General features: G+C 42.3%; 1 protein-coding gene across 6 annotated transcripts in view; it reads left to right on the top strand.

The window, feature by feature from the left end:
- Window positions 1–14,440, top strand: part of LOC138765026 (neuron navigator 1-like) — a 674,255-nt gene that overhangs the window by 168,138 nt on the left and 491,677 nt on the right. The gene's annotated exons all lie outside the window — the stretch shown is intronic.

The following is a 14,440-nucleotide window of genomic DNA, read 5'->3' as shown; positions in this document are numbered from 1 at the left end:
TCCTGCCTTTAATGGATACCAGACCTTAGCCAATTCAATCCACTCATTATGATATCAGGAAATAGGACAGTTTAGTCAACATGGATAAATCTATGGACCACAGCAACACTTGAATCAATGTTGGAGATCTGTGGTTCAATGCTACTCTTTGGACAAGTTATACCAATGCAATCTACAGATGTGTGGTGGAAAGTGTGCTGACCGGCTGTATCACAGTCTTGCATGGGGACACCAATATACCTGAGCATAAAGCCTTCCAAAAGGTTGTGGACGCAGCCCAGGACATGCCAGGCAAAAGATCCCCAACTATTGAGAACTCTATCAGGGATTGTTTTAAGGACTCTTACTTTTGCACTTTATTGATTTTTTTTACCCCCTCTCTCTATTGCACAGTTCAGTTTGTTTTCATTTCTTTAATTGTTTGCATTTGTACATTGAGTACAGCTTTTTTGTACTACTAGTAAGTGGTAATTCTGACAATAAATCTGAACTTTGACCATCTGTCCAGTACGATCATTTTTCTAGTCCCGAAATAAGGTTAACACTGTTTTGAAAAGTTTTATTTTATTTCTATGTAATAACATTGACTTCCTTTTTAAATCTTTCCCTTTTCACATATTCTTTGACTTCCTTATTTATTCAGTAGTTTTAATTGGATTTTATAGTCCTGTTTCTTGCTTTCTTCCACCTGGTGGCTGAATGTAATATTGCAATGTTCAAATATAATATAGATCAACCATTCTCAACCTTTTAATCCCCCAATTCCCCCCCCCTGAACTCTGCTCAAAGTTTGTTTCCCCTTCTGTGTAAAGCAGTCTTTTTGATTTCTTCCATAATTCTATCCTTCCGACTACCTAAAAAACATAAAAATGTTTGTTTTGTGACGTTAAAAGAAAACACGACTTAAATATGCTGTGGCCCCCTAGGGTGAGGTGGGGGGGGGTGGTTGAAGCATGAGAATGACTGATACAGATCAAAAATCTATTTGTCATTATTTACACAAAATACAGAGACATTTTTACCTTTGTTTGCCCTGTAAAACCATGCAAAGAGGTGCCTCTAATTCAGCACCATTATCAAAATGAGAAATAGAAGCAAAAGAGAGTCCCTTCAGGAACATTGAAGCAAAAGAGAGTCCCTTCAGGAACATTGAGTTTCTCTGGATCCTGCCGTCTCCTCCGATTACCACCTCTTGTGCCCCCTTAATCTTTGCTGCCACAAGGCCTCTGTTCTGTTGACCAGTGGACTTGAGCTTGAGGCATCCAAGTCACCCCACCTCAGCCCATGGTTCCAAATGTCCATGCGATTATAGGGAGTCCAAAAACCTTCAGAACCCCTGCTCACCATTGCAGGTAATTAATGTGGTTGCATCTTACTTTATTTAAAAGCATTAGCTCCTACTTCCAGAAGAATATTTTTCTTTATCCAAAATTTCTATATTTTCATGTTTGCTGATGACATAGAAGGAGGCTATTTTGCCATTTTAAATCTCTTAGAACAATTGCTGTTCATAACTTATTTATTCCATTATGTTCGATCGCTCTCAAATAAAAATCAGTAAATTGGTTTTGATCCTAGAGTTTATTTTTCCATTACAGTCGGCTATTAGTGTTATTTGTTCTTACTAATCAACTGATGCAATGGAAAATTATAGCTTTGCTTTCCAGTTTTAGCAAAAATTTTGAGATAACCAATTCTGTTCTCATACGTTCAATCCATGCCACTCGTAGAAACCATGACAAAACTTTGCTAAATGTATTGTTTAGAAGTATAGCAACTTTGTTGCATCTGCAATCCTGTTGATAGCTTGGGTGAATGCAAGGGTGTGAGGGAGTGATAAAAATCTGCATATTCCCCTTAAAGTTCATGTGCCATCCTGTTTGAAATATAATATATTTACTTCAATTTTATTGTACTTTTTTTTCCCTTTGATTTTATTTCATAATTTATTACTTTGTTCCATTGAGGGAACATGGGAAGGCACTACAATATTCATTAAATGTAATTTGCTTCACAATATATGTTGAAAATAAAATGATACAGTGAATATCACAAGATTACAAGATGTAGGAGCAGAAGTAGGCCACTCGATCCATCGAGTCTGCTCTGCCATTCTGTCATGAGCCGATCTATCCTCCCACTTAGCCCCACTCCTTGGCATTCTTCCTGTAACCCTGATGCCCTGACTAATGAAATACCTGTCAATCTCAGCCTTAAATACACCCAACAACCTCACTTCCACAGCCGCCTGTGGCAATAAGTTCCACAACCATCTGTCTGAAGAAATTTCTCCACGTCTGTTTTAAATTGATGTCCTTTTATCCAGAGATTTTGCCCTTTTGTCCTAGGCCCCCATACAGTGAGAAACAACCTTGTCATATTTTCACTGTCCAGGCATTTCAGCATTTGAAATGTCTCTATGGCGTTCCTCCATCATCATTCTGTACTCCAAAATGCACAGTCCAAGAGTTGGCAAATTGTTCTCGTATACTAACCCTTTCATTCCTGTTATCATTCTTGTAACTCTCTGAATCATCTGCAACTCCAGCACATTCTTTCTCAAATAAGATGCCCAAATCCATGCACAGTACTCCACGAGGTCTCACCAGTGCCCTATAGAGCCTCAACTTTACATCCCTGCTCTTGAATGATACCCCGACCTCAAATTCACTTGTTCCATCTCTAGCAACACTCTCCTTTTCCTCGATTTCTCTGTCTCCATCTCAGGAGACAAATTATCAACAGACATATTCTATAAACCCACCAACTCACACAGTTAACGACTAGACATCTTCCTACCCTGTCTCCATAAGGTTTCCATTCCATTCTCAGTTCCTCCATCTCTGTTGCATCTGCACCAAGGATGAGGATTTCCATGCCAGATCATCAGAGATGTCCTCCTTCTTCAAACAACATGGCTTCCCCTCTACCACCATCAACTCAGCACTCACCTACATATTCTCCATTATCTGCACATCTGCCCTGGCCCCCTCTGCCACCACATGCACCAAGGACAGAATTCCTCTTGTCCTCATCTACCACCCCACCAGCCTCCACATTCACCATTTCTGCCAACTACTATGTGATCCCACCACTAAACACATGTTCCCTCTCCTCCACATGCTCTCCTCTCCACCTTCCACAGGGACCAACTGGTCCCTCTGTGACTCCTTCATCCACTTCTCCCTCTCCACCACTTGCACCCACATCTCCTCTCTCAGAACTATTTGGGGCCCCAAACTGTCCTTCCAAGTGAAGCAACATTTCACTTGTGAATCTGTAGGGGTCATCTACTGCACTCGGTACTTCTGCTGTTGTCTCCTCTACATTGGAGAGAATGGACTGAGACTGGGAGCTTACTTCAGTGAGCATCTTGGCTCTGTTCACCGCAACAGCATGGATTTTCCAGTGGCCACCCATTTCAATTCTCCATCCCATTCCCTTTGCCGACATGTCTGTCCATGGTCTCATGCACTGCCAGACTGCACCCATATGTTAGAGGAACAACACCTTATTCCTTATCATATCGAATTAATACCTCTTGTTGGTCTGGATTCCTTCCCCATTGTTTGAATTCTGAGACTTTCTGATACATCCTGGTTCCGCCTTTTCTGATTTTTTTTTCCCTTGAAGAAAAGCTTCGGCCTGAAACATTGACAATATATCTTTGTCTCCAAGAGATGCTGAAAAAACCGGCTGAGTTCCTCCAGCATTTCGGTGTGTTTACTCTAGAAATGAATGTCCACATTGCATTAACCTTCTTCACCATTGACTCAACCTAAAGGTTAACCTTTAGGGTATCTTGCATGTGGACTCCAAGTTCCCTTGCACCTTCAAATTTTGAATTTTATCCCTATCTAAATAATTGTCTGTCTCTTTCTTCCACCAAACTGTATGACCATACACTTTCCAAAATTGTTTTTCATCTGCCACCTCTTTGCCCATTTTTCTACTTGGATAAAGTCTCTCTGCAGCCTTTCCATATCCTCAGCACCACCCACCCTACTACCTATTTTGGAATCATATGCAAATTTAACCACAAAGCCATCTATTTCATAATCAAAATCATTTATATACAATGCAAAAAGAAAAATCCCCAGCATTGACCTCTGCGAAACACCACTGGTTACCTACCAGAATAGGATCCCTTTAATCCCACTCTCTCTTTCCTTCTGATTATGTATGCTAGTAGCTTCCCTGTAATTCCATGGGTTCTCATCTTGTTTAGCGGCATCTTGTCAAAGGCCTTTTGAAAGTCAAAATACGTATCATTCGCTGCCTCTCCCCATTCTATATTACTTGTCATCTCTTCAAAAAATTGCAATAAGTTTGTCAGGCATGATTTTCCTTTAAGGAAACCATACTGATTTGGGGATCTAGGTATTCTGTAAGTACATACTTGACAGTCGACTCCAACAACTTCGAAACTACCAATTTCAGGCCTATAATTTTTTTTCTTGGTGCCTCCATAAAGCAACGCATTTCATTGCAGGACTAAAATGTAGAACTATGCCCTCAGCTGTCTGTATTTAAACGTAGTGTAGCGAATGCTTTGTGTTACAATATTCCTCTTAAGTTGATTCCACATCAACATGTAATTATTTCTAATTTTAGTATCCTGATCTACACCACGTTGATCATATCATACAGGTACCTGAGACTGTCAGGGGGCACAATCTTAGGCTTTAACCAGTGCTATTGTGTAACAAAGCACCATGCTCAGCTTGATCATGTCCTGGAATAAATATGTCTCGATTCACTGTCTGCACTCACTGTGTTGAAGTGACTGTGCTGGGAAACTAGTTGTTAACTCGTAACATTAATTGGAACATCACCATAGTTGTGAATTTAATTCGTTATGTCACTGTCAAGTATTTAACAATTCTTATAGCTCTCTTCTGCTATTTCTCTCATGTTCATCTGGTGCTTCGTTAGAGGCTAAAAATATTGGGCATTGGATGTTTCCTTTATTCTTCTTAATGTCCTTCCTATTTAAAAGCAGCAGTTCAAGGATGAATAAAAGAGTAATTAGAAAAAAAAACAATTCAGTAGCAGATTCTTTACAAAGCTTTTGATGACTTTAAGATGCATTCTATTTTTGTTTCCACAAAGTGTTGAAGCATAATAGGATGTGGCAAAGTCCGCAGGATCCTGCAGGCCACTTTTATTCTGACAAGACCAAGGCAAAGGGCGGCCGGTTGGCGTAGCGGTTGGTGCAACGCCTTTACAGCACCAGCGATTAGGACCAGGGTTCGAATCCTGTACTGTCTGTAAGGAGTGTGTATGTTCTCCCCGTGTCTGCATGAGTTTTCCCCAGTTTCCTCCCATAGTTCAAAATGTCTGGTTTGGCAAGCCTTCGGATGAACGATGCCTATCTGGTGTAGGCTTCATGGTCAAGAACTTCATTGCCTCCAAACTCGAAAACCTTCTGACAGGCCACTCGGACCGAATCATGTCCATGTGACTCCCCCTTCAAAACAAGCGTCGCATCACCCTCATCAGTGTCTATGCTCCAACCCTCCAGGCGGAACCAGCAGAAAAGGACAAGTTCTACACTGACCTGCGCAACCTCATCCAACGCACCCCTACAGCCGACAAGGTTGTCATCCTTTGCGACTTCAACGCTCGCGTCGGCAAAGACTCAGAAACCTGGCCAGGAATCCTGGGCAAGCATGGCGTCGGCAAGTGCAACGACAATGGGCGCCTCCTGTTGGAGCTCTGCGCAGAACAGCTGCTTGTCATTACAAACACCCTTTTTCAGCAGAGGGACAGCCTTAAGACTACCTGGATGCATCCCCGATCCAAACACTGGCACCTCCTGGACTACATCCTGGTGCGAGAAAGTGACAAACGAGATGTGCTCCACACCAGGGTCATGCCCAGCGCGGAATGCCACACTGACCACCGGCTGGTTCGCTGCAAGCTCAACCTTCACTTCAAGCCAAAGCCCAGGAACAGTAAAGCCCCCAGAAAGAGGTTCAATGTTGGAAACCTGCAGTCAGACGAAGCGAGAGGAAACTTCCAGGCAAACCTCAAAGCAAAGCTCGATGATGCAATCCGCCTCACGGACCCGTCCCCTGAAACCCTCTGGGATCAGTTGAAGACTACCATACTGCAATCCACTGAAGAGGTACTGGGCTTCTCCTCCAGGAAAAACAAGGACTGGTTCGACGAAAACAGCCAGGAAATCCAGGAGCTGCTGACAAAGAAGCGAGCTGCCCACCAGGCTCACCTTACAAAGCCGTCCTGTCCAGAGAAGAAACAAGCCTTCCGTCGTGCATGCAGCCATCTTCAGCGCAAACTCCGGGAGATCCAAAATGAGTGGTGGACTAGCCTCGCCAAACGAACCCAGCTCAGCACGGACATTGGCGAATTCAGGGGTTTCTAAAGGCTGTGTATGGCCTCTCACCCCAAGCCCAAAGCCCGCTGCGCAGCTCAGACGGCAAAGTCCTCCTCAGCGACAAGATCTCCATCTTCAACCGATGGTCAGAACACTCCAATCTCTTTTCAGTGCCAACCGCTCAGTCCAAGATTCCACCCTGCTCCAGCTCCCTCAACAGCCCCTAACGCTAGAGCTGGATGAGGTCCTCACCCAGGATGAGACATATAAGGCAATCGAACAACTGAAAAGAGGCAAAGCAGCAGGTATGGATGGAATCCCCCCAGAGGTCTGGAAGGCTGGCGGCAAAACTCTGCATGCCAAACTACATGTGTTTTTCAAGCTTTGTTGGGACCAAGTAAAACTGCCTCAGGACCTTTGTGATGCCACCCTCATCACCCTGTACAAAAACAAAGGCGAGAAATCAGACTGCTCAAACTACAGCGGAATCACGCTGCTCTCCATTGCAGGCAAAATCTTCGCTGGAATTCTCCTTAATAGAATAATACCTAGTGTCGCCGAGAATATTCCCCAGAATCTCAGTGCAGCTTTCGCGCAAACAGAGGAACTACTGACATGGTCTTTGCCCTCAGACAGCTCCAAGAAAAGTGCAGAGAACAAACAAAGGACTCTACATCACCTTTGCTGACCTCACCAAACCCTTCGACACCGTGAGCAGGAAAGGGCTTTGGCAAATACTAGAGCGCATCGGATGCCCCCCAAAGTTCCTCAACATGATTATCCAACTGCACGAAAACCAACAAGGTCGGGTCAGATACAGCAATGAGCTCTCTGAACCCTTCTCCGTTAACAATGGCGTGAGGCAAGGCTGTGTTCTCGCACCAACCCTCTTTTCAATCTTCTTCAGCATGATGCTGAAACAAGCCATGAAAGACCTCAACAATGAAGACACTGTTTACATCCGGTACCGCACGGATGGCAGTCTCTTCAATCTGAGGCACCTGCAAGCTCACACCAAGACACAAGAGAAACTTGTCCGTGAACTACTCTTTGCAGACGATGCCGCTTTAGTTGCCCATTCAGAGCCAGCTCTTCAGCGCTTGACGTCCTGTTTTGCGGAAACTGCCAAAATGTTTGGCCTGAAAGTCAGCCGGAAGAAAACTGAGGTCCTCCATCAGCCAGCTCCCCACCATGACTACCAGCCCCCTCACATCTCCATCGGACACACAAAACTCAAAACGGTCAACCAGTTTACCTATCTCGGCTGCACCATTTCATCAGATGCAAGGATCGACAATGAGATAGACAACAGACTCGCCAAGGCAAATAGCGCCTTTGGAAGACTACACAAAAGAGTCTGGAAAAACAACCAACTGAAAAACCTCACAAAGATAAGCGTATACAGAGCCGTTGTCATACCCACACTCCTGTTCGGCTCCGAATCATGGGTCCTCTACCGGCATCACATACGGCTCCTAGAACGCTTCCACCAGCGTTGTCTCCACTCCATCCTCAACATTCATTGGAGCGCTTTCATCCCTAACGTCGAAGTACTCGAGATGGCAGAGGTCGACAGCATCGAGTCCACGCTGCTGAAGATCCAGCTGCGCTGGGTGGGTTACGTCTCCAGAATGGAGGACCATCACCTTCCCAAGATCGTGTTATATGGCGAGCTCTCCACTGGCCACCGTGACAGAGGTGCACCAAAGAAGAGGTACAAGGACTGCCTAAAGAAATCTCTTGGTGCCTGCCACATTGACCACCGCCAGTGCGCTGATCTCGTCTCAAACTGTGCATCTTGGCGCCTCACAGTTTGGCGGGCAGCAACCTCCTTTGGAGAAGACCGCAGAGCCCACCTCACTGACAAAAGGCAAAGGAGGAAAAACCCAACACCCAACCCCAACCCACCAATTTTCCCCTGCAACCGCTGCAACCGTGTCTGCCTGTCCCGCATCGGACTTGTCAGCCACAAACGAGCCTGCAGCTGACGTGGACATTTACCCCCTCCATAAATCTTCGTCCGCGAAGCCAAGCCAAAGAAGATGTCTCAATTTAAAAAAAATACATGGATGTAATTTTCTGGCCCATGATCAATGCAGAATATATTTGATGCACATGAAAAAGCTCTTTGACTTGAACTTGATTGAAATGTAGTTTTGTTTTTGGTAGAGTCCATGAGCCATGAGGACTCTTGTTTACTTCTCTCTGACTACAAGAGGCGTTTAGGCAATTCCTGCTGGTGGTGAATCTGTCTGCCTTGCAGCAGGCAAAAAGAAATTTCATATAATATGACATAATTTTACTACTGTGATAATAAATTGAATCCTGAATTACATGTTCATACCAAACTACTCCTGTCTTAAAAAAGGAGAAAAGCTGAAATATCTTGAGGAACGCATAGAATCTCAAACTTTGCACTTAAAATGTAATTTTTTCCCCTTTGAGTATATATCTAATTCCCTTTTGAAAGATATTATTGAATCTTGTTCTGACAACTATTGATGTAGTGTATACCCGATCATAGCACCTTGCTGTGTACAAGTTCCATCCATGTTGCACAATATTTTTTTTTCTATATGGTGTGTTGGAAATTTTTTTTAATGAAACAGGTTGTATGGTGCTTAGTGTGGTGCCACCTTGACAGAAGGATTACAGATCCTCTGTGCAGTGCACAGGCAGAGAGACCTTCAGACGTGCTCAGCGTGAAATGGAAATTTCAATATTATTTGAGCAAAATTGTTTCCTTGTTGTAAGGCTACAATCTGCTTGAGCCTTGATTCTGAGTATTGAAGCCATTACTCTGCCATTAGTTTAATTGAAAAATTGGCCCCAATTATTTGGCTGCTGCTCGGAGTCCATGGTTTCTATTTTCCAGGTGGATTCTTCTTCAGTATTTCCATCATACTTGTTTTCACTGTACCTTCACCCTAACTGTTCATGTCAATGCTCAAGTCCTACCCCTGTTGTTATTAAGGTGTTCACCCTGAGTCCGAGCTCATTGCCTTCCTGCTCCTTGCATTAATGACCTAGATCTCCTCTTCCTCTAAAGCTAAATCGTCTCACTGACTACCTGCTCCCAAATACACCCATGCTAATCCTCTCTAATCCACCCAACTATCTCTACCTTACCCATCTGGTCCTCACTGCATTGCCAGCAATCCATGGCTCAACTAACTGCTAATTACACGTGCCAAAGGTATTGTGCATAATAGAACAGGCCGTGGTCTCTAAACCTTGGGCCTTATTTGTACACTTATTCCTCATTAAAGACCACTGTCAGTATGAATTAGAAACAGTGTCTCCTCCTCACTGACAATCAACACAGATGCACTTCAAGTATGCATGCTTAGCCTTCTGCTCTACTCACTCAACATCCATGACTGTGTGGCTGGAAATAACTCAAATGCTATCTACAAATTTGTCGATGATACCACGTTTGTCGGCAGGAGCACAGATGGCAATGAGGAAGCGTACAGAAGGGGGATAGATCAGCTGGTTGAGTGGTGTTACAACCGCAACGTTGCAGTCATCATTTTCCAAACCAGGGAGATGATCGTGGACTTCAGGAGGATATCAGGAGAACACAAACAAGTCCTCATCAAGAGGTCTGCAATGGAGAGGGTCAACAAATCCCTGGGTGTCAACATCTCTGAGGATCTGTTCTGGAGCAATCACAAAGAAGGCTCTACGATGGCTATACTTTGTGAGGAGTTTGAGGGGATTCAGTATGTCACCAAAGACTCTCAAAAACCTCTACATGGAGAACATTCTGATTGGTTGCATCGCTGTCTCCTATAGAGGTACCAATGCTCAGGACAAGAAAAAAATTCCAAAGGGCTGTTAACTTGGGTACCACTCTTCACTCCATCGAGGACATCTACATGAGGCGGTGTCTTAAAGAAGCAGCCTCTATCCTTAAGGAACCCCACAAACCAGGCATTATCCACCACTCTGCAACATCAGGGTAAAGGAGCCTGAAGTCCAAGCACTCAGTAACACAAGGACAGCTTCTTTGCCTCCTGAATGAATCACAGATACTGCCTTACTTTGTTGCATTTTTTTTCTTTTTTCTTGTGCTATTTTTATTTATTTTGTAAGGTGTTTTTATATAAACGTTTGCACTGTGACGCTGCCGCAAAAAAAAACCCCAACAAATTTAGTGACGTGCATGACAATAAATTTTGATCTGATGTATTATAACTAAAAATCCTTCACAAACCTGGCATGGGATCTCACAACAGGATGCTAACTAACTTTCTAGGCATGGCATAATTTCTGGCCTGTTTATTCTCATCTCTGACTTTTGCTAATTGTTTGAAATAATCATTTATGCGTGTCCAGCACCCACTGTATTTTGTTCTCACATGTGTCACTGGTGATATTTAGAGCATAATCTAGTTCTGAAGAAATGCTCGATTCTATTTGCTTTTTACAAGCAAATTACAATAATACAACCACCTTGCAATCAAGCATCATCAGGCCTCCATAATATTTGTGCTTATAGATGTAGAAGTTGTGATGCGGAGCCACAGAGCATGGGGAGAGGAGACACAGCACTTCTCCACAGTGTTCTACCAACTGCTGACAGCTCCATGCAAGCTTAAATGGCCCATTAAAGGAGCCAACGCTGTTTCATTTTAAAATCCCGTGACCGTGGGATAGCACCCGTGTTTGGCAGCAGCCTCGGGGGGCTGCAGATTCCAGGGGAGATGAGGACTGGTGAAGGGCACCACAAAGCAGGGGAAACACCCCCCCCCCCCCCACCCCACAACTCCATGGTTTGAGAAGGAGAAGCAGAGGAGACATCACTACTGGGCAGTAACCATGGCAGTGGATCAGCCAGGGGCTCTGCGGCTCAATTTACTGGAGGGGCTGAGCCCATGCAGGCTGTTGGTGACAATGTTCAAAGGACTCATACCAGGCTGTGGGCTGATGGAGACTGGGCTGAGACAGGCTGAAGGCGTGCAGGGATGCAAGAAGGTGCCGCAGGCACTGAGGGCTCCCTGATCGTGTCAGAGATTTGGATCTGGAGCTCGGGTTGTTGACGGTTTGGACTGAAGGCTGTGTAGCTCCGAAATCTGTGGGAACACTGGAAGCCAATTCATGGACACTCAGTGACTCCAAGGGCTCCCTGTTCTGCTTCTCTTTCTCTGACTGTAAAGGGCCCAGGTAATTTCTGCTGATGACAAATCTTTGTCTTAAGACAGATGGAAGTTAATTTCCTGTACTATTACACCTGTTTTATTACATAACAATAAAGGAATCTTGAATCTTAATGAAGTCAAAGTCTAAATAAAACAGTGCCAAAATATAAAAGAGAAATCTGTGCCAGAATTAAGGTACGCAGCTGGCAAACACATATCCAGGCTAAAATTCACTAGAGGGCTGATTACTCCTCACTTAACTGGGCCTGCACATGCTGGTGGCAAATTACCTTCCAACTTCTCCAAACAGCTCGAATCTCTCACCACAGCTGGTGCTGTTAAGTTTCCTCCCAGCGTAACTTTTCTACATTTTTATCTGGTTATCAAACTAAACTGAAAGAACCTTTTGTTGGAATAAACCACCCCAAATTCCATTATATGGGTAGTCTTTGAAAAGGGTTATTACAACTTTTTAATGGCATAATAATCAAGAAAATTTGCTTTTTTTTTAAAAATAAAATCACTTTTCCAGTATGACTGGAATTTTTGCTAATAAGCTAATTTGGGGTGGGGGGGGAATAAAAGTGGTTCCAACAATTCTTTATTGAAAAGTTGGGCATTTTTGAAAACTGTTCTAATTGTCAAGGTTTCAGGATCATTTAATTTGGCAAAATATCATTATTTGAGCTCTGAAATTTACTATTATTTTGAACTGCTAATATTTTGCATTTTAATTAAAATTCTCTGACTAAAAATTAAGTCCATTATGTAACAAAAATGGCAACAAATTCAAAATTGCTAGCTTACCACAAGGTTTTACAATTGCTGAGTAATCCTCGATTAAAGTAGCCAAGCGATTGCTTGACTTTGTATTGTTGGATCAAAAAAAAATCATTATCCAGGAGTAAAGCACAAATGTCTGCAAACACTATGGTTGATGTCAAAACACAATGCTGGAAAAACTCAGCAGGTAATTTATATAGCAAAGATAAAGACTCATAACCAACATTTTGAGCTTGAGCCCTTCATCAAGGTATGAGGAGTATAGTCCCACAGGCAGGAGATAATAGGTGGACCACAACAGGTGTACCATACACTTCTCGTTAACTTCTTCAAGTGTACCGTGGAGAGCCTTCTGGCTGGTTGCATCACTTCCTGGTATGAAGGTGCCAACTCTCAGGACATGAATAAACTCCAGAGGGTTGTTAATTCAGCCTGCAACATCACAGGCACCAGATTTCACTCCATCGATGACATCTACGTGAGGTGGTGCCTTTAAAAAGCAGCCTCTATCCTCAAAGACCCCTCTTCACTCTGCTACCATTGGGGAAAAAGGTACAGGAGCCTAAAGACGAGCACTCAACAGCACAATTAATGAACCAAACACACTGCCTTACTTTTCATGTGCTGTTATCGTTCTTAATATTTATTTATTTTTTATAGTAAGATGGTTATAATATAAATGTTTGCCCTATGATGCTTCTGTGGAACACCGAATTTCATGACTTGTTCATAACAATAAATCCTGATTTTGATAAGGGAGGTTGGTTTCACCAGCAAACGGGGGAGGGAGGCTGGCTCCGTTAATGGAGAGGGTGGGAAGCTGGAGGAAAGAAGAGAGAGGGATGAGGAAGGGAAGGAGAACAGGGAGTGAGTGAGCAGACACCAGAAGTCAATGTTTTTTTTAATTTTTTTTATTTTTCACACCATAAACCACATTTTCCTTTTCAAATATATACAGTGTCATTTTCTCCCCCCCCCTCTCATCCCACCCTCCCTACCTCCCCCCCCATTCATTTAAAGTACAAAATCTTAGATACATTAAACCAGTCAAACAATGTTGTCATTCAATAAAAATAGACAAGAAATTCCATTGAGTCAATTCTTTTCATTTCCTTCTCCTTTCATTATTTTAGGTGGTAGATGTCCCCGGTAGGTTTTCTCTATTGTGTTTCATGTATGGCTCCCATATTTGTTCAAATATTTCAATATTATTTCTTAAATTATATGTTATTTTTTCTAATGGATTACATTTATTCATTTCTATATACCATTGTTGTATTCTCAAATTATCTTCTAATTTCCAGGTTGACATAATACATTTTTTTGCTACGGCTAGAGCTATCTTAACAAATCTTTTTTGTGCACCATCAAAATCAAGTCCAAATTCTTTGTTTTTTATGTTACTTAGGAGGAAGATCTCTGGGTTTTTTGGTATATTGTTTTCTGTAATTTTATTTAATATCTGGTTTAGATCTTCCCAAAATTTTTCTACTTTCTCACATGTCCAGATTGCATGAATTGTTGTTCCCATTTCTTTTTTACAACGAAAACATCTGTCAGATACTGTTGGGTCCCATTTATATAACTTTTGAGGTGTAATGTATAGCCTGTGTATCCAGTTATATTGTATCATACGTAACCTCGTGTTTCTTGTATTTCTCATAGTTCCAGAATATAACTTCTCCCATGTTTCCTTCTTTATCTTTATATTTAAATCTTGTTCCCATTTTTGTTTAGTTTTACCATTTGTTTCCTCATTCTCCTTTTCTTGCAGTTTAATATACATATTTGTTATAATTTTTTTGATTATCATTGTATCTGTAATCACATATTCAAAATTACTTCCCTCTGGTAACCTCAAACTGCTTCCTAATTTGTCCTTCAAGTAGGATCTCAGTTGGTAGTATGCCAACACTGTATCTTGAGTTATATTTATCCTTCATTTGTTCAAAGGATAATAATTTATTTCCTGAAAAACAATTTTCTATTCTTTTGATCCCTTTTTTCTCCCATTTTCTAAAGGAAAGGTTATCTATTGTAAAAGGGATTAACTGATTTTGCGTCAGTATTAGTTTTGGTAATTGGTAATTTGTTTTATTCCTTTCTACATGAATCTTCTTCCAAATATTAAGCAGATGATGTAATACTGGAAAACTCCTACGTTGTACCAATT

Source organism: Narcine bancroftii, chromosome 5 (assembly GCF_036971445.1).
Source record: "Narcine bancroftii isolate sNarBan1 chromosome 5, sNarBan1.hap1, whole genome shotgun sequence".
NCBI classification, from domain to species: domain Eukaryota; kingdom Metazoa; phylum Chordata; class Chondrichthyes; order Torpediniformes; family Narcinidae; genus Narcine; species Narcine bancroftii.
Note: the sequence above shows the minus strand (reverse complement) of the source record. Positions and strands in the feature narration are given on the sequence as shown.